Source organism: Schistocerca gregaria, chromosome 2, assembly GCF_023897955.1.
Source record: "Schistocerca gregaria isolate iqSchGreg1 chromosome 2, iqSchGreg1.2, whole genome shotgun sequence".
Taxonomy (NCBI): domain Eukaryota; kingdom Metazoa; phylum Arthropoda; class Insecta; order Orthoptera; family Acrididae; genus Schistocerca; species Schistocerca gregaria.
In genome coordinates this window covers 162,648,720-162,668,534 of record NC_064921.1, presented here as the reverse complement: position 1 = coordinate 162,668,534, position 19,815 = coordinate 162,648,720, and the positions used below count along the sequence as shown (strand labels likewise).

The following is a 19,815-nucleotide window of genomic DNA, read 5'->3' as shown; positions in this document are numbered from 1 at the left end:
ACAGTGGATTCCCCCCCCCCCCCCCTCCCCCACACCACCCAACACCAAGTGGTCGTGACATATACACTACTGGCTGTTATAATTGCTACACCAAGAAGAAATGCAGATGATAAAAGGGTATTCCTTGGACAAATATATTATACTAGAACTTAAAATGTGATTACATTTTCACGCATTTTGGGTGCATAGATCCTAAGAAATCAGTACCCAGAACAACCACATCTGCTCGTATTAACGGCCCTGATTCAAACAGAGCATGGATGCCGTGTACAGGTACAGCTGCCCATGCAACTTTAACACGATACCACAGTGCATCAAGAGTAGTGACTGGCGTATTGTCACGAGCCAGTTGACAAGACGTTTTCAGTTGGTCAGAGATCTGGAGAATGTGCTGGCCAGGGCAGCAGTCGAACATTTTCTGTATCCAGAAAGGCCCGTACAGGAAGTGCAACATGTGCCGTGCATTATCCTGCTGAAATGTAGGGCTTCGCAGGGATTGAATGAAGGGTAGAGCCACGGGTCGTAACACATCTTAAATGTAACGTCCAGAGTTCAAAGTGGCATCAATGCGAACAAAAGGTGACCGAGACGTGTAACCAATGACGCCTGATACCATCACGACGGGTGATACGCCAGTATGGCGATGACGAATACACGCTTCCAATGTGCGTACATCGCTAAGTCGCCAAACACGGATGCGACCATTATGATGCTGTAAACAGAACCTGGATTCATCCGAAAAAATCACGCTTTGCCATTCGTGCACCATCGCAGGCGCTCCTGTCTATGATGCAGCGTCAAGGATAACCGCAGCCATGGTCTCAGAGCTGATAGTCCATGCTGCTGAAAACGTCGTCGAACTGTTCGTGCAAATTGTTGCTGTCTTGCAAACGCCCCCATCCGTTGTCTCAGGGATCTAGATGTGGCTGCACGATCTTTTACAGCCATGCGGATAGGATGCCTGTCATCTCGACTGCTAGTGATAAGAGGCCGTTGGGATCCAACACGACGTTCCGTATTACCCTCTTGAACCCACCGATTCCATATTCTGCTAACAGTCATTGGATCTCGGTCAACGCCAGCAGCAATGTCGCGATACGATAAACCGCAATCGCGATAGGCTACATTACTACCTTTATCAAAGTTGGAAACGTAAAGGTACGCATTTCTCCTCCTTACACGAGGCATCACAACAACGTTTCACCAGGCAACGCCGGTCAACTGCTGATTATGTATGAGAAATCGGTTGGAAACTTTTCTCATGTCAGCACGTTGTAGGTGTCGCCACCGGCTCCAACCTTGTGTGAATGCTCTAAAAAAGCTGATCATTTGCATATCACAGCATCTTCTTCCTGTCGGTTAAATTTCGCGTCTGTAGCATCTCATCTTCGTGGTGTAGCAATTTTAATGGCCAGCAATTTATCAGTCCGTGGTTTGCTCGTCTCGTAGCGTTCGATACATTCTGTCCCGTAAACAACGAGTTTCCGGCCGACATATGTTATAAAGCCATTAGTTAACGATTTCTCCAAAAGATGACAGCTCTCGTTAATCACGATTAGAGAACCTACGTAGAAAATATTTTCTCTAGTTAAGATTATGCATTCTCGGCCAGTTATATCGTTTTTTACTGTTGATTATGGTAAGGTCGCAAATTATTGCAATCGTTACCCTGAAAAGAAAATAGCTTGTCTTGTTGTTTTAGACATTGCACGTGATCTGCTCGGCGTGGAGTCATAAGCAGATGACGAAATGGAAGACGTGACGGTCAGCGCGTTCCTTCGTGCAAAAGCCAAGTGGTGTCATGCATTACAATAAGAATATGTGAAGCGTGGACAGGAAGCTATTCCCAGCTGCCAAACAGCCAGAAGTTAACTGGAAAAGAATATTACAAGCATTTTTCTTCCTGTACTGGATTTTCGTGCTTCTGCATTAAAATAAAAAACAAGGCAGCGAAAAAAGCGGGGAGGAATTCATGACTAGCCTCTGAACAGTTGACCATATCCTCTCCACAATAATGGTCATCAATTGGACGTCCACGTCTCTAACACCTAAAGCGACTCGTCTTATCGCCAGGCATTTCCGAGAATTTTTGTCGAGCGCAACGAGGAAAAGGCGAACACGGAGGTGTGGACTATGCACGAGATGAGTCATTCGCTAAGAGACTCATTACACTGGGGTGATGGGATAGGTATATGCACATATACCGATTGCAGTAGTGTCAAGAACACAAGGTATGAAGGACAGTGCATTGGCGGAGCTGTCATCTGCACTCAGGTGATTCATATGAAAACGTTGCCGTCGTAATTATGGCCTCAAGACGGGAATTAACAGACTTTCTGAAATTGGAATGATGGTTGAAAGCTAGACGCATGGGACACGGAATTCAATGTTACCAAGTCCATAGTGACGAAAGCGCGCCGAAATTTCAGTCGTTGCACACTAATGTTTACAGAAACGTCCGGTTGATGCAGAACTAATAATGGCAAAAGCTCGCTGTAGCAGGAAACATTTGCACTTAAAGAATATTAAGCTGATAATTTCATTTATACTGTAGATTCTATTGATATGCCACATGTATAACAAAGCTATGAGATTGTATTTTGTGTAAGCCTTCTGTGAGTAATTTTTTTTGTTCACGATAGTATCAGTTCTTTCTCCTAAACCGAGCTACAACATGCAGCCACCGCGGTACTACGCTTAAAATAATTCACGTGCATTTCGCGGTGCTACCCTGTTGTGATGATACATTGCCACACACTTACTGTTTATTTTTAATTGGGTGGGTGGAACGCTTCCTAGTTTATTGCTGTATCTGTTTGGTAGCAGATATTAGTCCGAAGCTAACTTCAGAGTCATGTGGGAGGATACTAAAACGTGTAAACACTGTTAGCTATATCTACAGTGATCTATTAGTTATATCTAGTGATTGCGTTAGCCTGTTTCGGGTGTGGTTCAACACCAATTAAATGGACTATTGTATATTACCAGCAGTACTTTATTTGAAAGGGCAATTCTAATGCCACTCGTTATTACAATAGATAGTGAAAACGAAAATAGATCTCAGGTTAAAGAAATTTATCTGGAATTGACTAATTCATCCTAACGATGTTGTGCAGCGATGAGCCACCAGTTGTTACGAAATCGCTAAACTATAGCAGCAACTACGGCGACATGTATATTATCACGCAAACGTCTTCAGAAGAGGGCAGCCGGTTATGGACATGAAGTTGAGGTAACAAAGAGTGTGGTTTGGAGTGAATATTGATTGTTGAATTAAATCTTAACGTCACTGCGCACAAAGTGGCTGATAAACAGCGAGATATGCGGCGTAGATCCTTATATGAGACTTCTTTTGACTGCATTGATCTACATCAGCTGTTTGTTTCTGTCCACTAAAACACGGTCATCGATCAAAACCGGCGGTTGCCGCAACAGCTCGTATTGATATCACTCGAGGGAGAGAAGGGGAGGTAGGAAGGAACGAAGAGGGGGAAAAGATTTTTAAAGTTGTTAATTTCGTGATACACTGATCTTAAGTTCATCAATTTCACAATAATCTAGTAGTGATACTAATGACCTTTGTATTGAACACATCACCTCCATCATCATTAAGCACTAATTATCTGAGTCCAGGTTTATCGTGAAAACCTTATGCCATTATATATTTTCTGAGGTACAAATGATTTAAAAAAGTTGTAACCGATGTGGAAGTGGTCTGTTCGAATCCAGCTCTGGTAACACTGGCTTCCGTTTGGTTCTGGAAGTGTATCACTGAAGGATAATTACGCAATGGTTCACCCAGCAAGACACAACCATGTACTTCTCCAAGCTTAATCAACCTGTCTACTGCAGTAGATGATTCTTCTGTGAAGATCAACAAGTAACCAGCATAGAGTTGTTACAGTTGTACACTCAGCTCCAATCGGTTCTGCACGAGGGCAACCGATACATTGACATCCTGGGCGAAGTTGGCCACCCTTAAATATTGTTGTGTTCTCAGAGCTGTACTCTTATTGGTGCTTTTCATTCCGTACGCCTAAAGGCAGAGCTGGCTGTTGACAGTAATGACCTGTTGAAGAGTCATGGAGCTTTCAGCCAAATATCAGTCGAGCTGGTAGTAAGAGAGAAGGAATCCTAACTAGAAATATTTGGAAGGATATTTCCAGTTCTAAAATTTGCCTTACAACCAAGTGGAACCCATGGAAAAACTCTGTCAGAATTGAGGGAAAGGATATAACACATTGCGCCATTTATACGCAGGACTCTAAATATGAGGTAGTGTAGCTTGGGACTCGCACGAGGTGAAACAAACTACAAATGATAAACTGATAGTGGCATAAGAGATTAAAATTAAGGGAAACGGACGTCGCATCGTGATACTCTGGTTTTGGCTCACGAATATAGGAAATGCTCAGCATGTGCATGAACACACTTTCCACGGAGAGAGGCTCTTACCGGTTTAAGGGTTCTACTGGCAGGAATGTGTTGATTTCTATACCCAGCCGGGAAGTGTGGAATGGAAGCCTATCGAGGGGCCGCTTAAATGAATAAGCAGCTTAAGTGACACGCGACCCATCGAAGTGGAGGAAAAAAGGACGCTTTTGTATCATCCCCGGGCCAAATTACATTTATTTGTTTACGCTAGGGTTTTAAAGACATAAGGAGACTACGTAAAATATGTAGGAGTAGGAATTATGGCGGTAGTTCTTCCCGCATCGAAGTGATACCAGTCCACTGATAAATTAACAGTTATACGGTGCTGTGATCGTTGTCAATTTGCAGACTGTTGATGTAGCCGTGTGTCCAGCGTCCTCTTATCGACCTAATGTCACTCGTTTCAATTAGTAAAACTGGAAATTTGTGGTAAGGTCTGATGGGACCAAACTGCTGAGGTCATCGGTCCCTAAGCTTACGCACTACTTAACTTAAACTAACTACGCTACACCCATGCCCGAGGGAGGACCCGAGCCTCCAACGGGGGGAGCCGCCCGGACCGTGACAAGACGCCTCAATTAGTAAGTCACGCTATGCAGCACTGCTTTACTATCAACACTTCAATAATGTAATTTCGCCCAGCGCTGCCTGGTGCAGACTCTAAAACATTTCCTCGTCGAGTTTAGTTTCAGGATCAGAACTACAGTGGATTAGGAGCTAATAGGATGTATTGAAGAGGAACGAATTTTTTTTTCAGTATTACAGATTTCGTTAGTGGCAAATATTTTAAAGCACGCTACTGCACAGGGAACTTCACGTTCAGAACAATAATTCCCGTGTAACGTTATTTGACTTTTCGAAAACGTTATTTGACTTTTCGAAAATACTTGAACATAAAAGTGTTCAACCTGCTAAATAAATAGAAAGAATTGTAGAAAGCTAGAGTGAAATAATAACTAAAACGCAGAAAATTGCGCAACCAATTTTTCACAAATTCGTCAAAACAGTTTTCATCTCGCATATAATATTCACTGCATCGGCAGCTTATTGCACTTGCAAAGCAGAAAGAAGGTCAATATTTGACGCAAATTGTTTTCGTACCGGTGCACACACACACACACACACACACACACACACACACACACACACACACACACACACACATATTACAGACCGAAACCGGTAGTGTGATGACAAAAAATTTATTCCATATTCGGGTCACTGTTCAATTCCCGACCATGTCGCAGCTTGTGAAACAAAGAAAGTGTGTTGGGGGACCTTTGCTAGTAATGTTGTATGTAACAACGTTGGAGACAACAATAATAACCTCAGAGCTTTCACAGATGTTGCAGTTAATTATAGTAAAGTACAGTCTGAAAAAATCTGTACAGATATTCAGTCGATTTCTGAAGTGTTGCAAACATTTGCAGCTTGCTTTAAATGTATATACATGTAAAGTCGTGCACTTGGCAAAACAAAGAAGCATAGTATCACATGGCCACAGTATCAATTTGTCATAACAGGAATCCGTGAACTCATACAAATACCTGCGTGTAACAATTTGTACGGATATTAAATGAAACGATCGCACAGGCGCAGACGTAGGTAACGCAGGTGGCAGACATCGGTTCACTCGTAGAATACTAGGGAAATGCAATCTGTGTACAAAGGAAACTGCTTACAAGTCCTTGTGCGACCCATCCTACAATATTGGTCAAGCGTATAGGATTCGTAACAAAAGAATAGGACTCACAGGGGTATTGAACGTACACAAAGACGAGCAAAATACGTTTATTTGATCCACGGGAGAGCATCACAGAGATGCTAAAAGAAAGCACTGAACCGGCAGGCGGTTGAAACAGACGCATGGTATCCCAACAAAACCTACATACAGAGCTTCAAGAACCAGTTTTAAATTACTGATCTACGAGTACACTACAGCTCGCTACTTATCGTTCCCGTAGGGATTGTTAAGGCAAGATTAATTACAGCGCGTACTAAGGCGTTTTGAACATTCTTCCCGCGTCCTATAAATCAACAGAACGGGAAGGAGCCCTAGTAACTGGCACAGTACGAAGTATCTTCCGCTATGCACTTCACAATGGTTTTGCAAAGTATGGATGTAGATGAAGAGTGTTCATTTATTCCCCCGACGCGGTGTGCCATCAGAGACTGAACCCAGTGTGACAGCCATCTGCCAACAGAGACAAGCAACAGCGCAGAACATTACTCTAATCACACCACGATATGTCCGCTGTCAGACAGGCGAGGGGCGTGGCTACAGGAAAGTGCCCAGTGCGCATGCACTCCACGAGTAGCAAAGTAAAGTACCAGTTGCAAACAGTCTTTGTCAATATTTTGGTACGTGAACGAAGTTGGTGGTGTACAGGTATCGTCGGCGTCAGCTGACACGCCTTCAAGGTGCTACAACTTCTCGCGGCGCACACGAAACCACGTGATTCATAGAGCCTCCCGTCTCTAGCCGGCCTGAGTCACGCTCGTGAGTCATGGCGATTCCTGCCCCTCCACAGCCACAAATAAGCCGTGTTTCTGATCCGCGACAGCCGGTAAACAGATTTCCGAGATAGCGACGCTTCGATTTGCTAAGGAAATGAAGCAAGATAGCGACCGACTCTCAATCGGATGGTTGAGCTTTGGAACGAGGAAAACAAGCAGTGCTGTGCCTCGTTGTAATCTGTTGACTTCTTCAGTAATGTTGCCATCGGATGACACTTACTTGGAAGAGGAAAGGCCCTTTCCAATGTAAATGAGCAACAGCTGCCAGGAACATCCAATATAGAAGACTGTTATACAGCTTCCGTCCAATAATTTGTTCATGAGAGCAGATGCTTTTGGACTACGGTGTAGTGACGAAAAATTTCATTCGGCAACGATGACAGATCTGTTCATATAGGCACTTTACTGTTATCTTCGACGATATACCGCGCTTTGGTACAGCTCGTATTAATTAATTTTACGTCGACATGACAAGCCATACTCTTTCACTACTTATCGGAAATGTAATTTTATAATCTAACGCGTCTCTTATCTCAAAATATTCAGAAAATGTCCGTGAACAACTGCTGAAATTTTGTCGGCGGGGAGGGAGGGAGAGGTGTGTGTGTGGGTGGGGGGGGAGATGGGCGGCTGCACCCTCGTGGCTCAGTCTGGAGCAATAACAATCAAATTATGTAGGAACACATAAGACTTAAAAAACACTTAAAATTACAAACTATAAAACTGACGTTTCGACCTACTGAAGTGCCTTCCTGAAGGTGAAAGTGGTTTCGGAGTAGAAAGGTCCCTCTATTTCTTGCAGACGATCGGTGTCAATACATCATATTTGGGTAACTTTATCCGTACAACAGGCTAGTCATAACGAAAGGCAAAGGATGAAAAAGAAAAGCTTTCCTTTCCTACCCTCTTCTTTATTCCATTCTAGATTATAATTTATTATTTTATACAACGACGCTCTACAATACCTAAAAGAATTCTAATATTTATGACACCGATCGCGCAAGCCTACCTAGAAATACGGAAAAAGTGGTTTGGGTGATAGGATACGAAAGGGGAGACATGTAAAAACGGACGGCATTAGACAGATTTCAATTCTTTCCCCCTCTAAAATAGTAAAGAATATGTCTTTGGTTTGCTCTCCTGCGCCAAACTCTTTACTTCAGCTCAAGAGTAGCACCTATCGTCCGCAACTGAGAAGAATGCGTGCAGCAAAAACGTGGCTATGAGTAGTGTTTTTCTTGAATACCATCACGTGAAATTTTCAACTGTGTCTGACTTTAAGAGGTTCGAGCGACGTAACATATTAAAGTCTTCAGTACAGTGATCCTTTCGCAATAATTTCGTTCATATTTTACACTTCTGTACGCGGTACCAGTACCTGCTATATCAATAGTTCATTAATACAGGTACTTATAAGCAACTACTGAAATGTGCTTTTTCGTTGCGTTACAAGTTTCCTTTTTACTCAGCTACAAATGATCAGTAGTAGAACTCTATAGCCTCTTTCTTGTTTTTAATGCGCATATAATATCTGCAATCACGTTTCACTAGAATTTTCCCCTTCGGCACTGGAGCTATGAATAACAAAATTAAAGAAAATCTGAAACAATAACTGGCGAATAATGAGACACAACAGGACTGCCAAGTCTATTGCAAGTACCCTGTTTTTGGAACTGCTAATAACACATTTGAAAGGGAGAAAGGCAGCGAGGGGAAGGACTGCATCTCCGCTCCCCGCCGAGCCCCTCGCACGCGTTCTTCTCAGTTGCCTACTGAAACCCAAAGTCTTCCATTATTTTGTATCCCGCCTGGGAGGCGCCGCGTGAGCAGGAGCAGGAAAAATACGTCGGTACTGCACGTAAGTAAAAGTGGTTTACTGGAGCCTGAAATACAGGGTGATTCAAAAAGAATACCACAACTTTAAAAATGTGTATTTAATGGAAGAAACATAATATAACCTTCTGTAATACATCATTACAAAGAGTATTTAAAAAGGTTTTTTTTCCACTCAAAAACAAGTAGAGAGATGTTCAATCTGGGCCCCTCCAGACACTCGAGCAATATCAACCCGATACTCCAACTCGCTCCACACTCTCTGTAGTATATCAGGCGTAACAATTTGGATAGCTGCTGTTATTTCTCGTTTCAAATCATCAATGGTGGCTGGGAGAGGTGGCCGGAACACCATATCCTTAACATACCCCCATAAGAAAAAATCGCAGGGGGTAAGATCAGGGCTTCTTGCAGGCCTGTGATGAAGTGCTCTGTCACGGGCTGCCTGGCCTTCCGATCCATCGCCTCGGGTAGTTGACGTTCAGGTAGTTACGGACAGGTAAGTGCCAATGTGGTGGCGCTCCATCCTGCTGAAATATGAATTGTTGTGCTTCTTGTTCGAGCCGAGGGAACAGCCAATTCTCTAACATCTCCAGATACTGTAGTCAAGTTACAGTAGCACCTTCGAAGAAAAAGGGGCCAAAAACTTTATTGGCTGAAATGGCACAGAAAACGTTCACCTTAGGTGAGTCACGTTCATACTGAGTTGTTTCCGGCAGATTCTCAGTGCCCCATATACAGACATTGTGCCGGTTGACTTTCCCGTTAGTGTGGAAAGTTGCTTCATCACTAAAAACAATCTTTGAAACGAAAGATTCATCTGTTTCCATTTGAGCAAGGATAAAATCGCAGAAATCGATTCTTTTAATCTTATCAGCTGCAGACAGTGCTTGAACCAATTTCAGACGGTAAGGTTTCATAACTAACCTTCTTCGTAGGACTCTCCATACAGTTGATTGTGGAATTTGCAGCGCTCTGCTATCTCTGCTAGTCGATTTTCCTAGGCTGCGAAGAAATGCTTGCTGGATGCGTGCTATATTTTCATCACTCGTTCTCGGCCGTCCAGAACTTTTCCCTTCGCACAAACACCCATTCTCTGTAAACTGTTTATACCAACGTTTAATACACCACCTATCAGGAGGTGTAACACCATACTTCGTTCGAAATGCACACTGAACAATTGTCGTCGATTCACATCTGCCGTACTCAATAACACAAAAAGCATTCTGTTGAGCGGTCGCCATCTTAGCATCAACTGACGCTGACGCCTAGTGAACAGCGCCTCAAGCGAACAAATGTACAACTAAATGAAACTTTATAGCTCCCTTAATTCGCCGACAGATAGTGCTTAGCTCTGCCTTTTGTCGTTGCAGAGTTTTAAATTCCTAAAGTTGTGGTATTCTTTTTGTATCACCCTGTATATAACTTGTACAGATGAGCACAGTCTCAAGCTGAGGCTAAGTGTCCCAGCCGTCTGCTCTCGATCAAATGGGCAGAATCTTCCGTGGTGCTCGTAGAGCTGAACTGCGCCTGCTAGAGGGCGCTGTCGTCGTTGTCTGTAGTAGTGCCAATTTAACTGACAGCTACGCCGTGGAATCCTACTTATCGATACCACACATTATTTGTTGGATATATTCCAGTCTGACTCCCCTATAGTTACCGCCCATTATGACCACCTCCGCTATCATGTAAGTTGTTCCCCATGTCTTAACACGTCATGCAATCCTTCCCTTCAAGTCTGTGTTTTCCACATACTCGTTTCTTCGCAGATTCTGTGGATAAACTCTTCCTTTCATTTCTTGTCGGCCAATTTAGTTTTTAGGGTGATTCTTCAGTTTTCTTTTTTCGGTATTCCTCACAGCCCACGATTAACTTCAATGCTGCAAACATGTTCACAGGGAATTTCCTCCCGAATTAAGACCTATGTTTGGTACTAGTTTGTTTAGCTCTCTTCGGCTGTGCTAGGCTGATTCTTATTCCCTCCCTCCATCGTCCAACACGAATTATTCGCTTTCACGACGGGTAACCAGCTAACATGTTTATACACGGATCAGTCACATTAATGTGATCACCGCCAATGGTTCAAATGGCTCTGAGGACTATGGAACTTCACATCTGAGGTCATCAGTCCCCCTAGAAATTAGAACTACTTCAACCTAACTAACCTAAGGACATCACACACAGCCATGCCCGAGGCAGGATTCGAACCTGCGACGGTAGCGACTGAAGCGCCTAGAACCCCAGGGCCACACCGGCCGGCTCACCGCCAATGTCCGACGTCAACGTGCAACAGTCTCTCTCTGGCAGCAGGTGGCAGCACTGACAGTTAAGGGTAAACAAGGCCTCTCGCGGGGGGGGGTAATGTTGTCGTAATGAGGAAATGAAGCAATTAATCTGATATGGAAAAGAGCTTGATCAGTAGCGTTCGGGACATTGGTGGAAGTACGGGCAGAGAGAGGTGCAACTGCTGAGCAACTGGCAGCCCTGATGAACCATGGGGCTAGCAACAATGTCTCCTCACCGACTGTTCGGTGAACGTCGCTGCTTATGGGCCTTCGCAGCAGGCAGCTGGTTTATGCACCCACGCTGACTGCAGCTGACAGGCGATGAAGTCTAGCATTTGCAGCCGGCCGCGGTGGCCCAGCGGTTCTAGGCGCTTCAGTCCGGAACCACACGACCGCTACGGTCGCATGTTCGAATCCCGCCTCGGGCATGGATGTGTGTGTTGTCCTTAGGTTAATTATGCTTAAGTAGTTCTAAGTTCTAGGGGACTGATGAACTCAGATGTTAAGTCCCATAGTGCTCAGAGCCATTTTAACTATTTTCTAGCATTTGCACGCCAGTACCGCCACTGGATGCCGACTTGTGGCCTTTTCAGTTCAATCATGTTTTTTGCTCATCGGACATACGGCCTTTGGCGTGTAACACGTCTGGCAGCAAAGACGCTACAACAATCGTCGGAAGAGTTATGGTCTGGGAAATGTTCTCGTGGCATTCCCTGGGCGATTCGTCACTCTCGGGGCACTGTGAGTTAACACAAGTGTGTGTCTATCCATGGGGACCATGTCCATCCCTACATGCAGTTTGTTTTTCCTCGGCACGATGTCCTCTATCAGCAGGACAATGTTACGTGTCACACAGCTCGCAGTGTACGTGCGTGGTTCTAAGAGTAGCAGGATGAGTTTACCGTGCTCCTCTGGCCACCATACTTCTCAGATTTAAACTCAGTCGAGAATCTGTGCGACCAACTCGATCGGACTGTTCGCGCTATGGACCCTCAGCCCCAGAAGCCTAGTGTAGCTGGCCACGGCACTGGAATCTGCAGTCTCCAAATCCGAGACGGTACCTCCCACAACCTCACTGACACTCTTCATGCAAGAGGTGGTTATTCACGCTTTTGACAGGGGGTAAAATGGTTCAAATGGCTCTGGGCACTATGGGACTTAACATCTGAGGTCATCAGTCCCTTAGAAATTACAACAACTTAAAGCTAACCAACCTAAGGACATCACACACCGTAGCGGTCGCGCGGTTCCAGACAAACGCCTAGAACCGCTCGGCCACACCGACCGGCCGACAGGTGGTGACATTAATATGAGTGAACAATGTAGTTCCGCCAGCTTCCCCACTTCTGCAGGCCCATCCACATTTTAAATGCTGCATGGAACTTAACCGTGAGCATCGTTCGCCTGGGTGCGCCAAATGGAACCTCCACTCAAAAGAAACAGGTTTCCCCCCCGAAAGTGGCGCAGAAGTGGAGCGCCGTGGCCAGAAACCGTGACAGCCAGACGCTGGGCGGTTGGCTGCGGCCGCGGCGGCAACTTTACCAAAGGAAAGCGACCGGCGACGCGGCCGCTCTCGGCGCGAACGTGGAGCGCCTGCAGGCTAATTGCAGGCCCATTACGGGAGCTGCTGGCACACACGTGGATCGCCCGTGGAGTGGGGCACACGCGTTCGTCGCCCACGCACCGCCGCTTCCAATATAGCCGCCACCTGGCGACAGCCAATTAAACCACCCGTCGCCGTCTCCACCTGCCGTGTCCGCTTATTGGAATTTCTAGCACACCATTTCTTCCGCCACGTGAACATAAAATAAACACCAACTGGACACAGAAAATACCTGTAACCCATCTTGTTCAATATTGCCAGGATTAAGCGCAGGGCGAGACACCTGTAAAAAATATATATTTCTGAGCTAAATTCGCCAAGTATTTTGTCTTGTTTCTGGGGACAGTCACCGATTAGCACTGTCCCTCCCTCCCGCTAATACATGTCGACACGCTCGCATTTACCATGAGCAGATGCCTACGATTTTAATAATAATAATATAGGTGGTTAACATCATTCTTATCGTACTGCATTAGCACAATGTCAATTCAGAATAATACAGCATTTGGAAGTCATTCTTTCGAAGACAAAAAGTCTTACTAGTTCACTGTCTAATCAAATGTATCCTGACAATCCTATGTAATGCGGAATTATCCACATATGACACGAGATGTGGACCAGACGGTTTAAAAGGGGGCAGGGTTATTGTGTTGTCAGTAGAGAGAAAGTACCAGCGTAATCTGTCAGCTGAGGAGTTCAATGAGACTTCGAACGTTGACCGGTCACTGGATGTCACCTGGGAAGCAAATCAATCGGGGACATTTTTTTTCAACCCTTTTAAACCCGCCCAAGTGATCTGTCGCTGATTGGAGGTGCGAAGGCGAAGCAACGACAGCTAAGGCAGACCTCATGCGCTGACGGGTAGCGATTGTCGAGCAGTGCCGAAGGTAGCTGCAAAATAAGGCCAATGGCCTTGCCGCAGTGGTAACACCGGTTCCCGTCAGATCACCGAAGTTAAGCGCTGTCGGGCACGGCTAGCACTTGGATGGGTGACCATCCGGTCTGTCCAGCGCTGTTGGCAAGCGGGGTGCACTCAGCCCTTGTGAGGCAAACTGAGGAGCTACTTGATTGAGAAGTAGCGGCTCCGGTCGCGAAAATTGACTATGGGCGGGAGAGCGGTGTGCTGGCACATGCCCTTCCATTCCCACACCCTATGAGCTGAGGATGACACGCCAGCCGGTCGATACCGTTGGGCCTTCATGTACTGTTCGGACGGAGTTGCAAAATAAGCTGCATTATCCCTGCGAGAGGAATCACTCGTGAGCTCCAAAATTCTATCAGCAGACCAGCTAGCGTAATGGCTGTACGCAGGGAGTCAGAAGAAAATGCAACAACAGTCGAGTAGCTCGTCATAAGCTACACTATTCCAGAATCATTATTAAGAGACGTGTAAAGGGCAGCGCCACTTGAGAGTGACTGGAAGCGAGTCATTTGCAGAGATGAATCAACCTATACACTGTGGCAGTCGATTGCGTTTGTCGAATGCCTGGAGTACGTTATCTGCCGTCACGTGTAGGGCGAGGGGTGACGAAGAAACTAATGCAACTCCTCTGAGATGAGTCAGAACATTGAATTAGCTCCAGATCCCAGCGTCCAACATCACTGCACTTGTCTGCTTTCGGCTTTTGAGGACTGGGCTGCAGTTCCTCCGCACACATTCTCAGCCGTTATTGTACGTGTCCCAAGTAGAATTCATGCCATCATAAAGGTGAAATGAGGACACACCGTGTAGTGCCTATCCGTCTGCATAGTCTATTCTCTGGACTAATAATTAAACAAGTAGTATTGATATTACAGAAAGAAAATTACAATACTTGACTTTGGCAGTTACACAAATGTGTCGCAGACAAAGGGCGACAAACAAAATAATCAATCTTCTTCAGTATAGACAAAAACAGGTCTGGACTACATAGAGAGTGCGAGTGAAGTAAATAGCTCTGACGCTGCTATCGAAGCCGCTAATCTTGAGGCTGCTATTGAAACCGAGCCGTCACCAGTCGGTCACGGCGCGGTTGTCCTGTTCACATAAAAGCCGATGCTGTTGCGTTGTCGTCCTGGAGAGGGGTCGATCAGCGTGCTATTGGCTGACTTCTCACAACCGTCTCTTCTCTTCCCGACTGGCGTGCCGGCGTCTAACTATACGCCTTAACACACCCCCATTTTAGTGTCCACAAACAGATGTCGATGTAGGTATGAGGTAGTCAGTCTCTCTCTCTCACTCACTCACTCACTCACTCTCTTTTGAATCATGATAGAAGTATCACATGTTTTGTACTAGGGAATGAAATTTCACGACCAAAAATTAGACTGCTGCGTGAAAGTTAAATTGGTAACTTAATATATGTGGGTAGTATCTTATGGTCAGAGATAGAGATACTTTGTCGCCCTTGGCAGGTTCTGACCCGAAGAACTGTTTGTGTGACGCCGCGGTGGTAAAACGGCGGCGAGAGGTCTGTGCTACCATCTCCGTCCCCTACGTGTTTAAATCTTGTTGTAAGTCACACGTTTCGGTAGAAGTGTGGCACACGGCTTATAGCGGTTTCATCCTAAGTCGATTTCAAGTCCCAGGTCTTGGGTAGTTTTATAATCTTCGAGGATATGGCGAAGCACCTGGAATATCTAGGTAGAGTGTTTGCATCCCAGATGCTTCTTTGGCTAATGTGTCAGCCATCACATTAATTGGAATGCTGACGTCGGCGCCCAGAGAAACATGGTGGCTGTCCCCATACTGCGGAGGGCAAAGATGGCAGATGACAAGAGCGTTTTAGATACAGTCAGAAAGCAAGACGGAAAAATACCTGAATGGTTTTGAAGTGTGGTTCTGGAGAAAAGTGCTAAAAGTGAAATGGACTGGCAATATGTCAAATGAAGAAGTTCTAACAATAGGAAAGGGGGGGGGGGGAACTAGTCGAAGCAACAAAATTGGCCATATACTGCAAAGAAATAGCCTGCAGCGAGAGTCACTGAAGAAAATATAGCAAGGAAGACGGTCAGAAAAAAGAGAATACTTGAAATGCTGGATGAAAGTAAAAATGGACTACAATGGCGGTAGATTATATTAGAGGAACAGGGCAGATGGGAACGTCTAGTCGATAAATGTGGTAATTCAGAAATATCACAGTATTAGTACAATTCTAACGGTTAACCTGGTTTCCCATTGTCAAGATCTCTATGCAGGATGCAAGGAACCGTAAGTGGAAATGTACTGACTGTTTGCGGCGAACGAAATCTACACACTCTAGCCATAATTGCAAATGACCGACGTTGCAGTAGTGGCACTTTAGTGCTGTTTCGCAATTCATAGTAAGGCTGGCACCTTTATTACGACTGTTTTATAAGTGTAGGCGTACCAGAAACGGATTCTGGTCCGCCGATAAGCGTTTTCTTGCTAATCAACGCTGCAATTTGTCGCCTTCTCTCTCTCTCTCTCTCTCTCTCTCTCTCTCTCTCTCTCTCTCTCTCTCTCTCTCTCTCTAGGAGCGCTGCAAGGACGGAATGAGGCCGCGGTACCTCCGATGACGAAGGAACGTTTTAGTCGATGTAAACGTCGAATCTCGTTTTACTATTTTATTACTGCGGCATAATGCCACAATACAAAATACTCAAAAGGATTCTATTCAAGGAGAATCCAGCCGCTGAGAACACATTTCACCTCTCACGCGTCATCACATCTATTTTGGAAAAATGAACGCAAGCAACTCTTATGGGGAAAAAACATACTACTAGAAAAAGAAATCAAGAATGGAAGGAAAAAATGAAATGAAACTTTAAGGGTTGAGAGGGTATGTAATATCAGTTATTACAATATAGAGCCAAATTTTCAAAGAACTAGGCAGTATGAGCCCGCTGATCAGCATGACGCTGCAAAGATTCAATTGGAAAGGGCGTCATAAAACCGTGGTATCTTCCCCTGAGGGAAGACGGCGCACAAGCGTTGTAATTGGCCATTCGTATACTGGAAACTGGCACCACGATGAAATTGACGTCCGTGCTAGTGCCACACATGTTCTGTGGGGCACAGATGTAATCTTCCTGGCCACAGGCGTACTCCAGCATCACACAGGCAGTTTATACACACATTTGCCATGTGTTGGCTAGTACAGCCCTGTTGGATCTGAGCACTATCGGACTCAACTGCTGTGGTCATTAGTCCCCTAGAACTTAGAACTACTTAAACCTAACTAACCTAAGGACATCACACACATCCATGCCCGAGGCAGGATTCGAACCTGCGACCGTAGCAGTCGCACGGTTCCGGACTGCGCGCCTAGAACCGCGAGACCACCGCGGCCGGCACAGCCCTGTTGCAAAACTGCACCACAGTATAGTTGCATGAGAGGTAACACATGAGGACGCAGAACTCCCGCGACGTAAAGCTGTGCAATCAGAGATGCCCGAGTTACTACCAGGCGCGTACTGGACAGACAGCCGCTAGCTCCACAAACCATGATACCCGGAGCAACACCGCAGTGCCTCTCCAAAACACTGAAAGAATAACCTCACCCTAGGTCGCAGCCATGTTCGGCAGTGCGGAACTGATTATACACTACTGGCCATTAAAATTGCTACACCACGAAGATGACGTGCTACAGACGCGAAATTTAACCGACAGGAAGAAGATGCTGTGATATACAAATGATTAGCTTCTCAGAGCATTCACACAAGGTTGGCACCGGTGGCGACACCTACAACGTGCTGACATGAGGAAAGTTTCCAACCGATTTCTCATACACAAACAGCAGTTGACCGGCATTCCCTGGTGAAACGGTGTTGTGATGCCTCGTGTAAGGAGGAGAAATGAGTACCATCACGTTTCCGACTTTGATAAAGGTCGGATTGTAGCCTAGCGCGATTGCAGTTTTTCGTATCGCGACACTGCTGCTCGCGTTAGTCGAGATCCAATGGCTGTTGGCAGAATATGGAATCGGTGGGTTCGGGAGGGTAATACGGAACGCCGTGCTGGATCCCAACGGCCTCGTATCACTAGCAGTCGAGACGACAGGCATTTTATCCACATGGCTGTAACAGATCGTGCAGCCACGTCTCGATCCCTGAGTCAACAGATGGGGACATTTGCAAGACAACAACCATCTGCACGAACAGTTCGACGACATTTGCAGCACCATGGACTATCAGCTCGGAGACCATGGTTGCGGTTACCCTTGACGCTGCATCACAGACAGGAGCGCTTGCGCTGGTGTACTCAACGACGAATGGGTGAATCCAGGTTCTTTTTACAGCATCATGATGGTCGCATCCGTGTTGGGCGACATCGTGGTGAACGCACATTGGAAACGTGTATTCGTCACCGCCATACTGGCGTATCACCCGGCGTGATGGTATGGGTTGCCACTGGTTACACGTATCGGTCACCTCTTATTCGCATTGACAGCACTTTGAACAGTGGACGTTACATTTCAGATGTGTTACGACCCGTGACTCTACCCTTCATTCGATCCCTGTGAAACCCTAGATTGCACCACGATAACGTACGACCGCATGTTGCAGGTCCTGTGCGGGCCTTTCTGGATACAGAAAATGTTCGACTGCTGCCCTGGCCAGCACATTATCCAGATCTCTCACCAACTGAAAACGTCTGGTCAATGGTGGCCGAGCAACTGGCTCGTCACAATACGCCAGTCACTACTCTTGATGAACTGTGGTATCGTGTTGAAGCTGCATGGGCAGCTGTACCTGTACACGCCATCCAAGCTCTGTTTGACTCAGTGCCCAGGCGTATCAAGGCCGTTATTACGGCTAGAGGTGGTTGTTCTGGGTACTGATTTCTCAGGATCTATGCACCCAGACTGCGTGAAAATGTAATCACATGTCAGTTCTACTATAATATATTTGTCCGATGAATACCCGTTTATTTATTTTCTTGTTGGTGTAGCAATTTTAATGGCCAGTCGTGTAATAACTGAAGACAATGCAACGCCGTTCAACAGTAGTGTACGCCTCCGGTCACGACACCACGCCAAATACAGCCGCTTGTGTTGTGTTTACGGCAGGCTACGCATGGTGATAGGTGTCATACATAGTTCTGGTATCTGAATCGATTCTAAGAAAGCAGCGATGTTTTAAGCTGTATCGCAGAAGTTAACCTAGTATCTCTGAGCTGCTCAAGGGCGTATATACCCAGTAAAAGTTTAACGGTGTTAGAGTGAGGAAGCAAACACTGTTAAGATATGCTCGAGCGAGACAGATAATGTTAACCAGTGTTAGAGTGAGGAAGCAGTGGCAATATTATATTTCAAATGTAAAGTCTCAATTTATCAATGAATTTTTTTGAAGGAGGAAGTCTAATGGAATGTCAGGTAAATGTTATATTGATTTTGTTTTTTTTTCACTTTTGCTGCGCCATCGGACTAACTTTGTTATTGTACTGAAAGTTTCTAGATTTGAGAGACAGGAAAGAGAATTGTTTGAATGCTAAGAAGCGCATTAAATTTAAAATTTACCTTGAGCACTTTTTCACAGTAGGCTATACAAAAAAACGTAGTGTTGTCATTTATGAGCATATTGGATTTTCTTACCATCCTTTCTCTTACAATTCTTTTTAATGGATCATCCAACCAAGCTTGCTCGAAAAACCGTTCGATTTGTAATTAACAAAGAACTCATTGCACCTCTCGAGTTTCACTATGTAGATATAGTAATTTGCAGCATCAGTATACCGGCGAGCAAGACGGAGCAGTACTGCAACGCGTTATCCAGATTTGCGCAGAATAGACATAAGGAGAAAATGTTATGTTTTTTTTATTTATTCAACCAAGGCCAACTTACATCATCCAGAGAAAATTTTTGTGATCAAATTTTGCAAAGACAGTAACTCTAGATTTCATGTCTAACTTACTTATTCAGGCACTTTATTCAAAATTCTTGCTGCCAGATTGCTATCTTTTCCAGTATGAAAGACATCCCTTTTCATCACGACAATTAGTTATTATTACTCTCCAGAGATTACAATCAGAGACAGTACTTCAGTGTAATATTTTTATTTGTTTAGATAACTTTAAATGGAAAAGCAATTCCCTGGTCCAGCTGCTGCTAATCTCCGACAGATGGTGCGGGATGATACAGAACGTTGCAAGGCAGGCGTGGATGTGGAGTAGTTACGACGTACTTGTTGCAGAAGACGAT

General features: G+C 45.2%; 1 protein-coding gene and 1 pseudogene across 2 annotated transcripts in view; one reads left to right on the top strand and one right to left on the bottom strand.

Moving 5' to 3' along the window:
- Positions 1-19,815, bottom strand: part of LOC126336587 (disks large 1 tumor suppressor protein) — a 4,198,467-nt gene that overhangs the window by 175,886 nt on the left and 4,002,766 nt on the right. The window lies entirely within an intron of this gene.
- LOC126337130 (5S ribosomal RNA) lies at positions 13,576-13,693 on the top strand (annotated as a pseudogene).